This window comes from Nicotiana attenuata, chromosome 1 (genome assembly GCF_001879085.1).
Source record: "Nicotiana attenuata strain UT chromosome 1, NIATTr2, whole genome shotgun sequence".
Classification (NCBI taxonomy): Eukaryota; Viridiplantae; Streptophyta; class Magnoliopsida; order Solanales; family Solanaceae; genus Nicotiana; species Nicotiana attenuata.
The window spans coordinates 64,906,090-64,913,203 of NC_031989.1; positions in this window are offsets into that span (position 1 = coordinate 64,906,090).

Sequence of the window (7,114 nt, forward strand, 5' to 3'; positions counted from 1 at the left end):
ACGGGAAAACTTTATATTTTAGTTAGGTAAGTTCAGGATTTTTTTATTTTATACAAATAGTGGGCAAGGGTTTGATATTCATATCTATTCCTAGTGCTTTTTTCTATGAATACAACAGTGTGCCTAAAAACTAACATATCAAACTTTAGTGGAACCTAATGTAAAAACGTCATCAGTTGGTTTTTGTTTCATTTGTTTCTCGACTATGATTATCCTCATATCTTGATTAGGTTATCCTAGATATATAATAAATCCTCCTTTTCCTTCAGATTTCTACATATATGGAGTCATAAATTCTAAACTAAATAAAAGTGGAGTTTATTAAAATTGCAATAATGAGTTCACCCTCAGCTTGCATTTCAATCAAATCCAGAGTCCTATTTTTCCCTTTAGCTTCTTTCTAATTCTATCATAAGTATAGTGCAATAATCGGTCCACCACAACGAAATGGAAGCCTAGAAATTTGGATTCCATTTAAGTTTCTTTGTTGTCCTTCTTATCCTTTATGTTGTACATATGCTATCAATCAATTTTGTTTTTTTTTTAAAAAAAACTTTTTAAAATTAATGAGAATTTCCTAATCTCTTAGCACTTGCACTCTACTGCTGCTATTGGTTTTCTGCTAAGAATCCAAATTAACTAATGGCGTGCATATACTCATAATTAAAATATCGAAATACTAAAGCAAAAATCTATGAGTGGATTAGCAACATTTAGTATGAAAATACATTTGACTTCCCGCGCCATTTTGGTCTGAACTTTAAAGCCATCTTGATATATATTCTACCTAGAGTTTGATTATAATTAAACTCTAATAGTTTTAGGAACAACGAGGGAAAAAAACTTTCTGTTCCGCACTAAATATTATCTTTGTGTTTATGCTTTCTCCGACGCATGTCTGCATAGTGCCATATATCTAGACAAAAATGGAGAGATAGGGGTGACATTAGGAAATCGTCTCAACTTGCCGCTAATCAAAAAAGTAAATAGTCACAACTTGTCCATAATAAAAAACCTAAGAGTTTATATTCCATTCACTAACGAGATAAAAGATATTTATACAATCATATCACTTACTATAAGGTAATTACATGTAATCTTTTATCTTTATAACATTATAAGCCAATAAAAATGACAACTAATAAATGACTAATATAACATATTAAATTACATTGATAGTGCAACAAACCTTTATACTTGAGCTATATAACTTAATAAGTTCAAAATAAAAAATACAGTACAAAAGTAGACCTCATATGTTATATTTGGAAATCGTCCTCCAATGACTTTGTAGTAATTAGGTGAAATCATTTCTGCATAGTTAATACCTAAATTTAGGCCTTTCTCTCTGTTGGAACAATATGACCTAATTTTGCACTACTGCTACTAGTGCATGCTTTTTTAATTCAACCTAGCTAGAAAGGCCCTTTAACTCTTCATATAAATTTGATTTCACGTCCAATACAGTACGTGAAGTGTTTAAAAAGATCAAACATCACCGTGATATAAAATCTAATTAATTATGCTTGTGTAATCAAGTTAATTAGTCTTCAAATTAGGTCACAAAGCACGACTGACGTACGACTTGCCATGTGCTTTCATGAATATTCCTTCTTATTAGTCTGCTAATCTATTTTAAGTTGATAAGTGCTTTCATCACTTGGAAAGTATCAAGGGAACTTCCCCCACGTTACACGAACAACAACATATAATTTGAAAAGTTATCTCAACTATCAAATACTATTAATTAATTAAACTTAACTTAATCTTTACATAGAGTTTAATTTCTATACACTAATAAATTTTAACATAATTTGCAGGTCTTGAAAGCTAATTATGTGTAATAACACACAATAAGTGGAATTAGTAATTTGAAAGATAAAAAGCAATCTTTTATAACAGATTAAATTGCTTTGGTAGTGCAAAATTTATATTACACCATCAACGAATGTAAATTAAATCTTGTTATGTATATCGCCTTGTGAAGAGCGGGGTTTTAGCAAGCTCTCAACTGCATAGCTACCATGCATGCATGGGATACGCAAATACATAATTGAGAACCCCCTACCTGTTACTCTTCCGTCCCAAATCAATTGTTATATTTCGCTTCTTGATAGTCAAACTGTGTGAACTTTGACCAATATTTTAAAAAGAATTTTAGTTTATCATATTGATATAAAAAATATTACAACTTGTAGTATTTTTCGTATAGTTCTTAAATATTTAAATTTAAATTTTAAATTATTGAGTTGATGAAATCCAATTTAATTTTGAAGATTAGTTCAACTGACTTTCGAGAAGTGAAATATGACAACTAATTTGGGGCAAAGGGAGTAGTATTTATAACTTTTAACTTCTGCTAATTTCAACAAGTAAAAGAGCTGTTTCCGAAGTCAATTGTGCTATGTTTTACCTCAAACTACGACATCACTGGCAGGGGCGGATTTATGCTTGTCGAAGCGGTGTCATGCGACATCGCTTCGTCGGAAATTTTACTAAATATATGTATTAATACTGTACGGAAACGGGTAAGTAGGAAACAATGACACCATATGACATATATTGTGTCTTGGTATGTTGGCAATGTGCTTGAGTTTTCTCTAAGAGGTCAAAGGTTCAAACCTTAACTAGAACATTTTCTTTTGCAAATATTTGAGAGAGCCTTTGTAGTTAAAAATTATGATGAAGTAGAATTGAACTTAGGACCTTTTCTAACTTAAGACTCAACAAAATCTATAGATTGAAGCTATTTCTTGTCTAAAAGTATGATAATCAAAGTTATATTCTAGCTCTTTTATAAATTTCGACACCGGTTACAAAAGTTCCTGCGTACGCCCCTGATCACTGGTATGCCATTATTTTGGATTTGGGGGTTTTCGAACACCCTATTTTAAATATTTATTATAATTCCAACTTTATACGTGGTTATGATTTGTTACTTTGGATTAGATCTATTGGTGATGTCTGTCACATCCTTAGTCTTAAACTAAGCGCACGTGCGGTACTTGGCAACTCGCTCACGATCTTTCATAATTTGCTCACGTTCTTGCTATGCCAAGTCAGCCTTACTACATTTAAGATCTCTAAGAGAATGTTAGAACATAGTAGAATTGCCAAAGGAAGCTTTTGTATTAGAGAGAACTTGATTATTTTGCTTGGTGAATTACAAATGAATGACCCCCTTTATATACTAGTCTCGTAGGGGCTAGTGTGTAAATATTAATTGTTAAACAAGTCCTTAATATTTACGAGATAAGGGCTTTCTCTAAAATTCTCTACAAGCCTAGAAGATTCCAAGGACTTTCCTAGCAAATCCATAGGGATCTACGGTCTTCCAAAGGAAATGTCCATACTTCTCTAGAATCTTCAACACAAATGCTACTCTATTTCATATGTGAGCTTCCACAAATATATGCCAAATGGCACCTACGTGGCATAATGATGTGGCGGGTCATGACACTCTCCCCCACCCAATTTTATGTGCCGCCCTCGACACAAAGCATCGACACGTATGCGCGCACCTCGCCTTGGCGTAGCCAGAGATCTTTGTCCATTAGCCATGATGCTCTATGGAGCGGTTTGCCTTCCCATTTCACAAGGTACTGGTCACATTTCTTCTTACGCCGTTTGTACTTTGGACGGCTAGCAATGATGGCCTCGATCCTCCGCCCATCAGATGGGTCTCCTTGCTCTTGGTCTGAATCTCCCCATAACTCAATAAAGTCTAGAAGCTTCTCAAGCATCGGGTCTATGCTTTCACTCCCTATTTGGCTGCCCTCCGTGGTTCTAGCCTTGCGAGCAAACTTGACCCCTCTGCTTGGTGCATCGTCTAAGTCCGATAACGTGCCATCACTTTGTAACTTACCATTCCCTTCAACTATGTTCGCTCAACTTTTCTTGCTACCACCATGCTCTATTTGCATGGCGTCAAGATAGGCTTTGGAATCCCTATTTTCGGCTTAGATTCCAAGCGCATCCCTCCAATGCAGGCGGTCCCTCTTGTGTCACCCTTGTGTCCCTGAGCAAAATTCCTGATCAATGTTGCAAGCTTCCCCAACTCTGGGCATTCACTTGCCCAATGTGATCCTTTACAGAAGTAGCACCCTCCCTTAGGCACGTACTCGCTATTGTTTTCCGGCCCCTTCCCGTTTCTCTTGGACCCCTGTCCATTATATGATGTCCCCTTGTCATTACCCTTGTATACCTTGGCTATGCCTTTCCCATTATCCTCGTCATGATCTCCCTCACCCCTCTCGGCGTTGCCTTCTTTGGACTTGGCAGGCTCCATCTTGAAGTCAATAAGTGACTCGGCTACCGCTATGGCCTCGTCCACATTGGCTACTTGATGTCTTCTTAACTCCTGCTTTGACCAATTTTGTAGCCCATCCATGAAGTAAAAAAGTGAATCTTCCTCGGATAACGACGGGATTTGCAGCATTAAGGTAGTGAACACGCGCACATATTCCCGAATTGTGGTCGTCTGTCTGAGCTCCCTTAGCTTCCGCCTAGCCTCATACACCACATTCACCGGGTAAAATTGCCTCTTCAATTCCTTCTTGAACTGCTCCCACGTCTCAATGTTGCATAGCCCCTTCTTAATGTCAGCACACTTTCGATGCCACCACAACGCAGCAATCTCTGAGAGGTACAACGCAGCAGCGTTGATCTTGGCCTCGTCGTCTCTCACCTTGTCGTGCCTGAAGTAGTTCTCCAAGTGCCAAAGGAAGTTCTCCACTTCTTGTGCATCACGAACACCTTTGAACACCGGTGGTTTGGGAGCCTCGATCTTGGTCTCCCTCGTCACAATAACATTACTGTCTGCCTTAGTCACGCCATCATCGATACGCTCCTCGAGTGCCTTTATCTTAGCCTTCATGGCATCGATAGTGCTCAACGCCTCCATGAGTCTGCACTTCAACGTAGTGATAGATTGTCTAAGCTCCATCTCGGCCTGCGTGCGCCCCTCCAAGTTATTTCGGATACTCTCAACTCCCCAAGAGTATGTCCCTCAAGAACGCTATGGGTTAAGTTATATAATTCCGTGGATCATCAATATCGTAATGCTCAATGGAACCACGCGGCAAAACAATGTGCCTCACTTAGCTTTCTGTAAAAGGTGATACGTACAAGCAAGTGCATGTAGTATGTGGCCATGCACCATATATTCAGGCCAAATTCTGTAGTGCTCTACAGCTTAGTGTTTGATGTGGAACGTTTTGGGAGCTCCTTTGTGCAATATACATTACGGGCCGCTGTGATATACTGACATTTAAATTGATTTAAGTTAGCCTATATATATATTGTTAGTGTAAAGTTTTCTTAATATTATTGTAGTTTAACATGTTGTATATAGTTGGCAATTGTATATTTATGAAGTTACTAATTATTAGTAGTAATATTTATCATAAAAATTTATCTGCTGGCAATCGCGTAAAGATCCTACGTACCGAGATCTAGTTTTTGATGAACTTCCTGAGGATATAGACTGTCCAACCATTAGTAACTAATTACTGGATAAACTACTTCGGTCCAAGCAATTAGGAGTCGTGTTTGTTGATACTATCGTACATCGTTGTGGATGAAAGAGTTGGAAGAGGTATCACGTCGTTGACATTTCAAAAGGTTAAGAAATGTTTTTAATTTGCATCCAATGATATAATTAGTTCACATTTCTAGGCATAACACCTGTTTTAATTACCTTTTTCATTGGTTACCAGTTTATGTATTTCACGTTTTGCATTTTTTACATACGAAATTTGACAACTTTAATTTTGAGCTTGGCGTTTTTGGATCCTCATCATAATGTTGTAACTGTTACTTTTCCACAGTTTGAAGGTTGGAATTAATCTCAATTTAGTTTTTTAAACTTTGAAGTGCTTTTGATGAGCGCCTCTGATCATATTTTCTGGAACATAATTAATTTTATTATTGACTATGTATTTCTTGATGGTTTCTTTTGGGTCATTAATATATGTAAATTGTAATGTTAGGATGAAAAGAGGGTACATAGGACTGCCAAACAAATTTTGGAGACTGAATAACATTATTTCACTTATTAATATATACAACTTCAACAGAAAAATACAAATCCTTAGACATGACTTTTAATGGAAGACTGCTACAAGGCCAGTTTCATGATCATAATACTTGGACCATAATATAATCCTTCTATACTTAGCAGAACCTCTTATTGCTATTTGAGAAGTTAAATCACTTACGGGAATAAATCTACTTCCAGCTGCATCAGGTGAAGCAAGCAATCCTTTTTTTTTTTTGGCAGGAATTGATGAAATCCACGGCTTCCATATTGAATCTTAAAGGCTATAGTCACTGACAGGGCGAAGGGGTTCACTCGAACCCTCTTTGCTAAAAATTATTGTATATATATATATATATATANCATATATATATATATATATATATATATATATATATATATATATAGGATTTTTTCAATCCCTAGAGAAAGAAACTCCAACATCTTTCTAAAGAAAAACTTCTAAACTTCAAAAACCACTTTTCACATCCCCTACCTAGTATGGATGCTGATACAAAAATGCAATTAGTTCCACCCAAACCACCGAATATTACCAACGATTGCACTGCCCAATTGCCTAGTAATCTACAAACCTCTTTTAAAAATAATTAGGGGAAGGGAAGGATTGGATATCATCACCGATTTCACCACTCCCATAGTCAACTCCTTCAATATCTCTCCCTCATTGATATTCCCTGAATCAACCTTTGAAGAAAAGATAATTTCTCTTTCACAGGAGGATAAAAATCGAATGTACATGCCCTGAAAATTCTCCATCATTATTAAGTTGTAAGGGAAAAGAATACTCCATCAAATTCTCGAGAAGAAAGTCCAGGAGCTTTGAAAAGTGTCTGAAAATTTTTCCCTAATAGATTTAGGTTCAGACTACTTCATTGCTAAATTTCAAAATCAAGAAAGTATGATCTCAGTTCTGCAAAATGGTCCGTGGTTTATCTTTGGCTATTTTCTTTCATGTCAAAGGTGGATACCAAATTTCGTAGCATCTAACGCCAAACAAATCCACACAGTTGTTTGGATTCGTCTACCAAATTTACTTACTGAGTTTTATGATGGGAT